The sequence below is a fragment of the Ascaphus truei genome, chromosome 1, assembly GCF_040206685.1.
Source record: "Ascaphus truei isolate aAscTru1 chromosome 1, aAscTru1.hap1, whole genome shotgun sequence".
In the NCBI taxonomy this organism is placed as follows: domain Eukaryota; kingdom Metazoa; phylum Chordata; class Amphibia; order Anura; family Ascaphidae; genus Ascaphus; species Ascaphus truei.
The window spans coordinates 157,305,139-157,318,255 of record NC_134483.1 but is presented as its reverse complement, the minus strand read 5'-3'; the positions used below and the strand labels follow the sequence as shown (position 1 = coordinate 157,318,255).

The following is a 13,117-nucleotide window of genomic DNA, read 5'->3' as shown; positions in this document are numbered from 1 at the left end:
TGCCGCCGCCATCTTTATAGCGTCCAAGACGCGACGTGGGCTCTATAAAGTTGGCGTCCGCACTGGCACCGATGCCCCAAACCGGGGCCTGTAACTCGGGAAGCAGGGGGTCTCTGAGGCAGAAATCAATGCGGTTCAGCTCAGGGGACCCCCTGCACACTATTAATAAAAATACATTAATGCAGCTTCATTACCTTAGCGGATAGCCGCTAAGGCAATGAAGGGGTTAAGGCACATTAGCATGTTTATTGGGAACAATTGCCCCCAATCAACAACACGCATCCCCCAACCACCTAACACATACAGTACTGTAATGGGCAAAATTACTATTATCCACATATGGATTATAATGCATTTGCCAATTTAAAATACATATAAATGACAATAAATACAATAAAAACATTTTACACTTACGTTTTACAGGCACCCACGATGAAGGCCGTCTTCATCCTCATCTTCATTCTGCCCATGCCTCTCTGCTGCTGCAAAACATGCACAACAATCACAATAGCCAATGTAATGTCCCCTAACCCCTTAATCACCATAGTGGTTATTAACCGCTACAGTAATTAAGGGGTTAACCCACCCTCACCCACCACTCGGGAGGCCTACATACCCTCCCACACTAACCCCTCACCCCGTGAGGCCTAACCACCCTCACCCACTACCCACAAGGGAGGCCTACCCACATACCCTTGGGGCCAATACACTCCCCCCCCAACATACTATCGCGGGCGAGTTTATTCTAACATTTACCCGGTCTCAGCCGCGACAGATACCGGGCGCACGCCGAGGTGTCCCGTGCGCGCGCCGGATCCTCGGAGGATCGGTCCTCCGATCGAGGCACCCCCTCCCCTCTCCGGGTCCCCCGGAGCCCCCCACCGCTCTCCCCCACATCGCAGGACACCAGGGCTCCCTTCGGGGAGCCCTGGGCACGCACGCCGTGCGCGCACGCTCCCGATGAAGCATGACCGCGCATCAGTGACGCGCGGAACGCCGAGGGGATTCGGCATCAAAGCCGGGAAACCTCGCGGCTTGCGGCTCTAGCCGTATTAGAATAAACTTGGTCGGTACTGTATACAGTACAATAATGTGCAAAATAACTATTATCCAGATATGGATAATATATTATTTGGCCATTATGAAACACATAAAACATGCATAAATCAAAACATGAATTTTTTTTTTTTTCCAACAGTTTTTATTAGGCATTGTGTGAAATACATTGTATACAGAATAAACAATATTTTGCCTAATACAGGTTTTTCTTGTTTTATAGACAGAAAGAGGGAAAGACTCAACGCTCCCCCGACCTTCAAGTGTGGGTCGGCAGGGTTGGCGTGAGGGTCGAAACAGAGAGAGGGGGGGGGGAGGGGGAGAAGAAGTGATGGAGAGATGAGGAGGGGGGGGCAGGGTCTGGGGAAGGGAGGACCCTTCCTTCTCTGACCATTGTACTGTACTCTTCCACTACTGCTGTCTTCTACTGTGGGAATGGTCGTCACTAATCTGTCATACGGGACAGCCACAGTTCCCATGTATTGTAAAAGGGCTCCGTTTTCCTTTTTAGAAAAGCCGAGAGCTTTTCCATTAACATGACTTCCTGTATTCTGTTTTTAACAGTTTGCCTAGGGGGGGGAGACACCTTCTTCCACGAGGCCGCCACCGCACATCTAGCCGCCGTGAGAATGAAGGAGATCAATTTACTTGTTGGGCGGTCAATGTTCTCGATTGGCCTGGCCAGCAAGTAGGTCAGCGGATCAATGGGTATTGTGAGGTCTGTGACCTCTGTGATTAAAGTCTGTATGGTTTCCCAGTATTTCTGAATTTCTGGACATGACCACCATATGTGGGCCATGTCACCCTTTTGTCCGCAGCCTCTCCAACATAGGTCTGAAGCCAGAGGGTAGATTTGATTTATTCTAACTGGGGTGAGATACCAGCGAAACAGTATTTTGTAAATATTTTCTTTGATTGTGGTACATATGGAAGTTCCTGAGGCTGATTCCCAAATACTTTCCCAATCCTCTTGGTCTATAACTATGCCCAATTCTGCTGCCCAATGGAGCATGTAGTCATGAACTGGAGCATCTGTTGCTCTTTCTAGTTCTGAGTATATTTGCGTTATCAGACCTTTTTGATGCGCTGTCTCTGTGCACAGTCTTTCGAAGTTCGTCAGAGGGGGAAATTCCAACGTTGGTGATATTGATTGGACGTAGTGCCGAATTTGGAGATATTTGAAGACATTCAATCCCCGTATTTCGTATTTGCTTTGTAGCCTTTGGTAGCTCAGGAATTCCCCAAAGCTCAGGAAGTCAGCAATCGCCCTTATGTTTTTGGTTGTAAATTGCTCAAATTGTCTGGGCTCACATCCTGGTGCGAATTTGGGATTTTGGATAATTGGTATGAGTTGAGATTTGGTGGTTGTGAGCTTGAATTTCAATTTGCATTTCGTCCAGGTCTCCCATGTGTGCCTCATTGGTCCTAATTGGAATTTGTTTTTCTGCAAATCTTCCCTACTCAGGGACCAAAGGCATGCTGGCAGAGAAGGCGTGCCGGCGTATTGCATTTCTATGTCTAGCCAGCAATATTGGCCGGGTTCCGCGTTCCATACTACTACCTGCCTTAACTGGGTGGCCTGGTAGTACCGCATAATGTCGGGGACCCCCAGGCCCCCTCTCCCCCTTGAAGTAAGTAGAACTGATCTTGCGACTCTTGGTTTTTTCCCCTGCCAGATGAAATGGAGAATTTGTTTCTGGATATTTTTCAATTCTGTGCCAGGGATGTGGATCGGGAGTGTCTGGAAGTGATATAGTAATCTGGGGAGTATGTTCATTTTCACCGAGATCATTCTCCCGATCCATGAAATTTGGTATGCCCCCCATTTTTCTAGGTCTAATTTTATTTTCCGAAATAGGGCCGGGTAATTGTGATGGTATAGCGAATGGTAGTTCCCCGATATCTTTACTCCCAGATATTTGATATGGGAGGAGCACCATCGGTATTTAAAATTTAGTTTAAGGAGTTTCATCTCTGGCTCTGGCAGGTTGAGGTTCAGGGCTTCGGACTTATCGTTATTAATTTTATAACCTGATATAGCTCCGAAGTCTAGAAGCTCTTTTTGTAAGTTTGGGAGGGAAATGTGGGGTCTTGAGAGCGTTAGTATTATATCATCCGCGAAGAGGGATATTTTGTAATGCGTACGCCCAATCTCCAAAACATGAATTTTTAATCTTAAAATCACCACATTGCATGTTAAAATAAATCTAGCATCTATTGTAAATATAAGCCAACAAATCAGCAGCTCCACAAATGTATATGAAATGTCACACAATTGCATTGAGTGTGTACATGATGCAATTAATCTTTGCATCATGTAACACTATGCAAAATATATGTAACAATAAAATACACTATAAACAATGTCCCCTAACCACCAATGCCATCATGAAAATCAATTAGAAACTAACCAACATCAATACAATTAGCATCAATCAATTAATCCATTTCCTCAAATAATTAAAATACAATACAAATCAATTATACAATTCCCTATTCAATTGCTAAAGCCAAACCATTGCCAAAACAATTCTAATTTAAAGTAACCACCATCATTCTAATCTAAGTACCATAAAGAAGCCATTACAATTAACCTGTAACTAAATACAAATTACATTATTCACAATTACAAAATAAAGCTGATAAATACATTAGCCATACATGAAAAGAACATAAACATTAGCAAGCCAATCAATTATTATCCCTGTATGTCTATCCATATAGATAGATATACATAAAATACAGGGGCAATAATACAGCATAAAAAACAAAGCATTTCCATACAAAAGTCACATAGAATACACCCATTCAGTGTCTCTGAATGTATGTATATACATATATACATTAACGGGAACTAAATGGGACTGAAAAAATAAAAGACATGAATGAAAAATCATAAAAACCTGTAAAAGTAAAAATAATAAACTTTTCTTTTGTTTACTCACCATTAGATGCCCACTACCAAAATCCAAGCGACCCGGAAGCACAGGAACCAATCCACAGGGGAAGAACCGGTGGCCTCACATCCGTGGGGGCACCGCGACCCGTAGTGTGCGGGGAAGAACCGGTGGTCCCACATCCGTGGGGGCACCGCGGACCCGTAGTGAGCACCCGTGAGTCCCCAGACCCCCGTGGGAACCACCCGAGGCCCCGCAGACACCTGTGGATCAGACATGGGGTTCGCAGACATCCGCGGGCCTACCGTGGGGACCCAATTGTGGCCCACTGTGACCCGCGGAGACCACCTGGGGGCCATGTCGCTTGGCGCGACCCACCAACAGGCCTCCAGAACCTGTGTGAAACAAGTTGCTGGTACCCTGTAGGTCTGTCAGGTGACCCGTCAGCCCGCCGGGGACTCGCGTGGGGCTGGGGTATGAACCCTGTATGTTAAAGAATAAATCATGTATTTATGGGGGGGCACAGGGGGTGGGTAATGTATTTAATAAATAGAATGATGTTTATTGTGGGGCAGTGTGTTGTTTTTATTGTGGGTATTGGGGTGGGGGGAGGGGGTATTGGCCCCAAGGGTATGTGGGTAGGCCTCCCTTGTGGGTAGTGGGTGTGGGTGGTTAGGCCTCACGGGGTGGGGGGTTAGTGTCGGAGGGTATGTAGGCCTCCCGAGTGGTGGGTGAGGGTGGGTTAACCCCTTAATGACTGTAGCGGTTAATAACCGCTATGGTGATTAAGGGGTTAGGGGACATTACATTGGCTATTGTTATTGTTGTGCATGTTTTGCAGCACCGGAGGGGCATGGGCAGAATGAAGATGAGGATGAAGATGGCCTTCATCGTGGGTGCCTGTAAAAGGTAAGTGTAATAAGTTTTGACTGTATTTATTGAATGTTATATGTATTTAAAATGGCCAAATGCATTATTATCCATATTTGGATAATAGTAATTTTGGCCATTACTGTATTTTATGTGTTAGGGGGGTGTATTTAGTTATAATTCTTGTTTATTATTTTTGGAGGTGCAACATTGATACCGCAGGCCCGCGGGTTCCCCGGGACTCCTGCAGGGACCCCGGGACGGCCGCGGGGACCCCCGGACTCCCGCAAGGATCCCCGCACTTCCGCGGGGACCCCCGCTTGGTGAGCTGGGGACCCCCAGACACCCACGGGGTCAACCGGGGACACCCGCGTGACCCCCGGGCTCCCTCGGTTACCCCGCGGGGTCAGCCGGGGACACCCGCCAGCCTGCTGTATGGGTTTTGCGCATGCAAAAAATAAAAAGCCAGAATTTTTTCTAAGTCTAGATTTCTTTGCGTCTACTCTGACCTGACGTGTTCTGATCAACGCAACTTTCGCGTTTGCTAAGGTTGCGTTGATTAGTGCATCCCGCTTAAGGGCAGAATTTCCTGCAAACAGGGTTGCGAACGAGCAAAGTTGGACTTAGAAAAAATTCTAAGAAAAATCTCCTCCTCCTTGAGAAAGCCGCTGTGACGCGCGAAACGTACGTTGGGGAACGCATGACGTCATTACGCTGACGTACACGCGGCTTGTGGTAGGAGACACGTCAAGCTCCAGAGAACTCATGGGGCTCCAGCTGCCGCCAAACTAGACACAGGATACTGACAATCAGGTTGTATGTGAACGCATTGTGGGTTCTTCTATACCTCATCCAGCGTTGTCCCATACTCATCCTGGTATTTTGGTTTACAGCCGCATACGTTTGTGTGGGAACTTGCGCAACTGCACACGGTTCTTTGGCATACTTATAGCTGGGTGGCTTTTGAACAGTACTGGTTCATGATATTGCTCCGTGACTCCACACATTTGGGGATTTTATCCATGCACTTTTGTGCATTTTTATAGTGTTTCGTCGTTTTTTATAGGATTTCATTAAAATATTTATTATTTTCTTCTGTATGTGACCTTTGGCGGTTACCCTATTTTGGGATTAGGTTATTTTGTGGCCTTCTACGATTTGACATTAAACTCACTTTGTCACCTACCTAGAGTGCAATTATAGGGGGCTTTATATAATCCTGGCTGATTATTTGTGTGCTTACATTTGTGTTCTCTCCCTTGCACCAGGTTTGACTTTTCTCAGGCTCTATGTTTGTTTGTCTGGGGTAGCGACGTGTTCCCTGTATATTTTAGCGCTCCGCGCACAGTCAGTGTGCGGCCCAATCCGGGGGTGGTGCCTTAGTCCGCGGCATTGGATGACGCCATTTTGGTGCGTGTGCATGCTGCGCGCATTTGGTAAGGAATGCAGTCCGTTGGCACCCCGCGCGTGCACGGTGGTGCTCGAGAGGATGCGCCGGACGGTTGCAAGTCCGTAGTCCTTACACATAGTTTGATAAATCTTATAATTTGAACATCATGTACTATAACTCCTCCTATTGACACACACAAAATTGCAAGTTGACATCAACAAAGCAAAAGTTGGAGCAAATAAAACCTTGATACATTCATGCAGAGAGATAAGATGAAAATGAAGATGCATTATCACCTTCTTACTACACTCCACTCCGCGGTGAGGATTTCACTTGGTCTATTACTAGTTTTGCTGTCCGGTCTTGGTTTTTGCAGGAGCCTGCCCTTACTTTGGTTCCTGGCAACCTCTTATGTAAGGCTGCACTTCCTACAGGAAGAGGCAAAGGGGGGGGGGATCCTCAGGCGCGTCGTTCTGCTTGTAGCTCAAGGGCATATGTGAAGGTAGAAAAGATAGGGGACCACAATGAGGAAAATTTCAACATAGATAGGTGCATTTAATCTTTGGGAGGTTATGTATAAATGGGAAAAAGGAGACACACTCACATTAAATGTCTGGTCTTGATCAGATGACTGATCCTCTGGTGTAGATGGGGGGAGAGAGAGGGGGGGGGAAGACTCCTCTGATGATACAAGCGGCCAAACAATATTGGCATAGAGAGGAGATATGTTAAGGCTTTACAGAGCGTCCCTCTAGGAGATGGGTAGTCTTGTGTGGCCTGGATTCCAGCTGGTAGGGTCTTTGGATGGTGCGTGGTGTTCAGCAGATACAAACAAACATTGGCACATTTTAAAACAGGAAGATTTATTGAAAGAAGTCATTGGAGATAAACCCGCTGTAATCCTTTCTAATGCCCCGAATATAAAGAGGAAAAGGGGGGGGATCCTCAGGCGACTGATCCTCTGGTGTAGACTCACTGAGGAAGCTAATGCGAAACGCGTCTGACGGTTTTTGGTCACCACAGGCCACCGTAGAGAGGAAGTGAAGTTTTTCCAGCTTGGTACACATCTCGCCTGGGGCGCATGCGCATGCGTAACGGAACGGGAGCCGTGAAGGAAGTGTGTAAGGAGAGAAGCAGACAGAGGAGGACCCATCCCGTGCACTGGCTCGTGGGAACTTTCCCTGTATCTGCTGAACATCCGCACCATCCAAAGACCCTACCAGCTGAAATCCAGGCCACACAAGACTACCCATCTCCTAGAGGGACGCTCTGTAAAGCCTGAACATATCTCCTCTCTATGCCAATATTGTTTGGCTGCTTGTATCATCAGAGGAGTCTCCCCCCCCCTCTCCCCCTCCCTCCCCCCCATCTACACCAGAGGATCAGTCATCTGATCAAGACCAGACATTTAATGTGAGTGTGTCTCCTTTTTCCCATTTATACATATCCTCCCAAAGATTAAAGGCACCTATCTATGTTGAAATTTTCCTTATTGTGGTCCCCTATCTTTTCTACCTTCACATATGCCCTGGAGCTACAAGCAGAACGACGCGCCTGAGGATCCCCCCCCCTTTTCCTCTTTCTACAACAATACAGAGGTTGGTGATTCACCTCTGAGAGACTCGGGCAGCGGGACTGTTTTGTACGAAGGACTAAAGCTACGAACTTTACAGTAGGACTTTCGGTGCAACTATTCCATGTCTTTTAAACTTCCTACAGGAAGTTGCTGAGCAAGGTTCCTGTTTCTGTTGCAGTCCCTGCTTTGCTGCTTTGTGTTCTGGGTCCTTTTGCCTATGGATTCCCTGTTGCTGACTTCTTCCGGTGACCCTGACTCTGCACCTTTGCAATCTGTCTTGACCTCAGCCTGGGACCCTGACTCCGGATTTCTGTCACCTGCTTTTATCCTCTGCCACCTGCTTTTATCCTCTGCATGCAACCTGACTACATTAACTGTAACAGAACTCTGTCCCTTGGCTCTGGTCGGTGAATATATACCCCTACCGTGGCCCTGTAGATCCACTTCCTGATCTGAGACAAACACTATTATATCCGCAAATCACGAGTCACAGACCTTTCACCTTCACCACTTACTGTAAACATCTCCTATCACCTCAAGCACTCCTCTCACCTCCACCACTCCTACTACTTCTCTCACCTTCACCATTTACAGACCTCCTCTCACCATCACCATTTCCATCACTCCTTCCAAGCTCATGCACACTCCTCTCACCCATCCCATCCTCTCCTCCATCTCACTCACACAGAAAACTCAAACTAACATAAACACACACACATAGAAATGCACACACTACAACAAGAAACTAACACTGACAATAAGACAGTAGTAGGAAATGATTAGAATCACAAGACTACTCACCCCCAAATACATTTATCTACCATTGGGATGGTCAGGACAGGCCCGGTGGTTGGGAGGGGCCTGACTGGCTGGTGCTACAGGTTGGACCTGACCTGACCTCTGGCCAGGCCTTCTGTCCCCTTACAGGATCTCCCCAGCTGTGGGCGTCCCTCACTCTGTCCCTCGCCATGTTGCTGGTGAGCCAGGCCTCTCTGAGCTCAGCTTCCAGAATGAGAGGGAGGCTTAGGGTGTGCCATTAACCTGACGTGGGACAGAGTGAGGGAGGCCCGCAGCTGGGGAGAGCTGGGGCCCAGTGGCTGAGGGGATTGGCAGCTGGGCACAGCCAGATGGAGGGCCCACCTTAAAGCACCAGCCGGCCAGGCCCATTGCAACCAAGAAGTCCAGGACACCCTGTCGGTGTCCCTGACCATGGAGGCACGTTGTGTGGCTCCCTTGCTATTAATTACTCCTGACTCCAATTTTTACTTTACATTAAACCTGGTAATGATTCCAGTTCATCTATTTACTATACTGCCTGCTTCCTGTCCTGATCCTGCTTCATCCAACTACCTCTCTGCTTGCCTCCAGCCCTGACCCCTGCTTAATCCGATTATCTGATCCCTGCCTTGACTTGGGTCATCCGTGCCTTGCAATCCGGTGATTGATGCTCGGGAACTCAAACATCTGTGCACCCCTCACTGGATTACTCAGCAGGAGCTCGATCAGGAGGTCCGCCTCAACAGCCACACCTTGCCTAGACATGAAGACAATGCTCCCGGCCTTGAGGGTTTCCTGGTAGTTTGTAGGCAACACTGATAGGTCTTTCACAAACCCCTTAGGCTTGATAAGAGACAGTTGTTGATCATACCCCATATTGCACAGTAGGAAAAGGAAGCTGGATGCCTGCTGGCACTACTGCGGAGAAGGGTCTGCGTACAGGTATCTCATGTGTTTTCCGACACACAAGTAAAAACAAGATAAAGCCCAGCAAATAAAGCAGATGCAGAGAGAAATTACTTTAAGAAGGTGAGGTTTTGATGAGTTTGTATCTAATCTAATCTTATAAAGGGTAAAGAGGCCCATATTTACTAAGCAGTGTTTTGCCATAGGACACCATTGATGCTGGAATAAATTACAGCCTATTCTAATAAATGGACGGTAAGGTGTCTTCCCACGCCAGAAGGTGTCTCATGACAGACGACTGCTTAGATATGATTTTCAATCCCTGAAGAGGGTAAAGTGTTTTGTACAGGTATACCTGTACAATCCTGTACAAAAAGCATTCAGACCTGTACAAAGAAGAAGAAGCAGGCACACGGTCTTACTCAAAAGGAGATTTAATATGCCATACAGTCCAACGTTTTGGCAGTCTAATACTGCCTTTCTCATGGTGTATGCTACCAAACACAAGAAAACAGTAAAAATATATACCACCCCCTTGATACTCACCCCTCCCCACTCTGCCACATAACTAGGACGCTGACGCCTACGTGATGACGTCAGAGCGACCGTATGGCGCCCCGTGGTGACGTCAGACGTCTAGGTCTAAATCCCTGGCAATACAGCATAGAGCTGTCTTGGAGGACTGCAGCCACAGCCACACCTCTCCTCAGACTGAACACTCCCCCATGCTGACATCAGCATGACCCAGCTGTCAGGGGGGGAAGGGGGGAGCGTGCACCAAACAAGACTGTACTCACAGGGCTGGACAAAGATTTATCCGTCGCCATGGGATCAGTGTCAGAGCAGGGAGACCCTGAAAGTGTAAATAAACCACACACCAAAATATTAATAAAGCATATGTGCACAAAACTATTACAACAATATACTATTAAAAACATGTGACTGTATACTGCTGATGACATCAGCATAATCCTGCAAAGTTACAGTGAAACGCCACATAAGAATATGCAGTACATCCGTATTTTAAATATACTAGTGTGTATACCTAGGTCAGAAATGGGTACAAACAATCAGGGGAGGGGAGGGGAGGTGAAGGGAGGGAAAGAAGGAAGGGAAAGAAACACAAAAAGGATAATCTTTCCAACAGGTAAGTGAAGAGTCCATGGATGGTGCAAGATCGAAAATGCCTGTAGAAAGACAAAAATTACCTTCTATTAAGGAAGCATTTTAAATTCTGTTGCTCATTAAGTCCCATACCGTTGCTGGTATTTAAAGCATGTATCCAGAATGATTCACGTCTCAATAAGAAAGTCTCCCTATCTGGAGTGCCTTGTCTAGGTGCTACTGACTCAATACCCATGATACGTAAAGAGGCTACATTATGATTGTGTTCCACACAGTGTTGCACAAGAATAGAGGGATCCGTACCTTTTCGAATTACACTTTTATGTTCAATGAACCTTGTTTTTAACATTCTTATGGTCTTACCCACATAAAGAAGAACGCATGGACACTTTATTATGTACACTACATATTCAGATCTACATGTGATTCTATTTTTAATTTTTATGATCCTCCCGCTGTGGGGGTGACTGAATTCACTACCGGTAGTCAGACGGTTACAGACCGAGCAGCTCATGCATCTAAAGTTACCCGGTTTGCCACCTTCCAGAAAATGAGGAGTTCTGTAGTTACCCTCATTATCTGCATGTATCAGGCTATCCGCCAGATACCTCCCTCTTTTGAATGCCACTATTGGTGGTACACAGCAACTTTCAGATAATATATCATAATTTTGCAGAATATGCCAATGTTTAAGAATGGCAGATTTAATAAAACCACCAGCTTGACTATACGTAGTGGTAAATACAAGCCTGTCCTCCTTCTTATTTTTGGTAGCACTTACAGTGGCGGCCGCCTTTATCCTAATGCTGCCGGATCCACGGCGCTCTGATAATCGCGGGCAGATGCGTTTTTTTTTTTGGTCCGGTTGATGATAACTACTGCATGAGCATGTAAATTCACCACTGCTTGCTTGAGGGAGTGACCAAAAAAAAATATTTTTTTTTTATTCTCTCCTCATTTTTTATTTTTATTTTCTTCACAAGCCTGCATAAACCATTTTGATATTACAATATTCAATCTGTGCTATAGCTTTTGACTGCGACACTGTGCGTTTGACTGCACATGGTTGATTTGTGTGCTTTTTATGTACAGTACTGTATTTGGGGATGTAGGGATCAAATTATTATGATGACGTTCCTTTTGAAAATATCTTGTCCAGGGTAGGAAGGGAGCGACGATATCAGGGATACACCAAAAAATAAAGAACATATAATAGTGCAATAAATCAAAACAACTTGGATAGCAGGAAAACTTGGCTCTTTAGCAATGCCTACTTACAAGCAGGTCAGATTATAAACAGCATTGTCTACACCACTGGTAGAGATGGGTCAAAATCTTCCAAATCAGGACAGGTTTTCAGCAGGGAGTATATTCAGATCAGCTCTCAGACGGGAAATGGTGTAAGGTGGATGTCATGCAAAACAAGGGCAGACCATGTTACAGATCGAAATAAAATTTATAATAGAAGAACAACAAACGGCATAAGAATCGTACTCACAATAAGTACATTAGACATGTACTGCACCGACACACTTTATTCGAGCAAATACCCGGTATGTACCTGGCAGATACCTGGAATGCGCCACTCCTCACCTCTGACAAGCCCCGTTGCATTTGCCTTCCCAGCCTGGGTTCATGCCTGGCTGATGGGCGGCTGATCTGTTAAATGATAATGATTAGGATTTAATAGGCTGCAATGCTTCGCGTGTCTACCAGATGGCATAAATTCATGAATTGTAATGCAGTATATATATATGTAGTGTGCAGTATTGCAGCCAACGGGAATAAAATGCTTCAATCCCTGCCGGAAAATAACTCAATGCACTCGGGCAGAAAACAGTCACAAACCTCAATACACCCGGGTATACCCGAATTCGTGGGACTAGCCGAGCTCGAATAAAGTGTGTCGCCAGTGTACACGTAACGTTTTACTTGAGGCAGGGAGGTGCCGGACCCGTGTGGTACAACTATCAGCTGCTCTTCTCCGTTACTCGCATCAGACCGTGTGGAAGCTGGCGTCTGACGTCACATCCGGTACGGCGGTGACGACATCCGGTCCGGTCGAGGAGCTCTGGAGACGGGCAGTGAGGGAACTCGGCACTTCACTTTTCAGTTTTGAAAATATGCCATTTCTTTGAACTGCAGCAGAGCTAATCATTCATGCTGCTGTACCCTGCTGTACCCTGTACCCCCCTCCCCCACACACACACACAAGGCTCGCTCAAGGATTTGAAACTCTTATCTACAGACACCTCTACAGAGTCATTCAGTTTCTGAAGCTTGTCATTGTGTTTTTAATCCATTCCTAGCCGAGCATCACCTCTCTGCGCCTGTGTGTAATCCTCTTTGGGATGGGAGCTAGTTGATTACTGCGCATGACTCAGCCAACCCTCCCCCCAAACCCTTTTTGTGTACATCATGACTGCAGTTTAGATACTGTACACTTAACTGTACAAACAGTTCACAGACTGTACACGATATCCCCCCTCTCCCCCAGTCCATCCTTTTTTTCTGAAAAGA

General features: G+C 46.4%; 1 long non-coding RNA gene across 1 annotated transcript in view; it reads right to left on the bottom strand.

The window, feature by feature from the left end:
• The window catches only part of LOC142469840 (uncharacterized), a 47,934-nt gene extending 37,590 nt beyond the window's left edge, over window positions 1-10,344 (bottom strand). The window contains exon 1 of the long non-coding RNA XR_012789105.1: window positions 10,270-10,344. This is a non-coding gene — a long non-coding RNA (uncharacterized LOC142469840). The remainder of the gene's footprint in view (window positions 1-10,269) is intronic.
• Window positions 10,345-13,117: the final 2,773 nt, after the last annotated feature.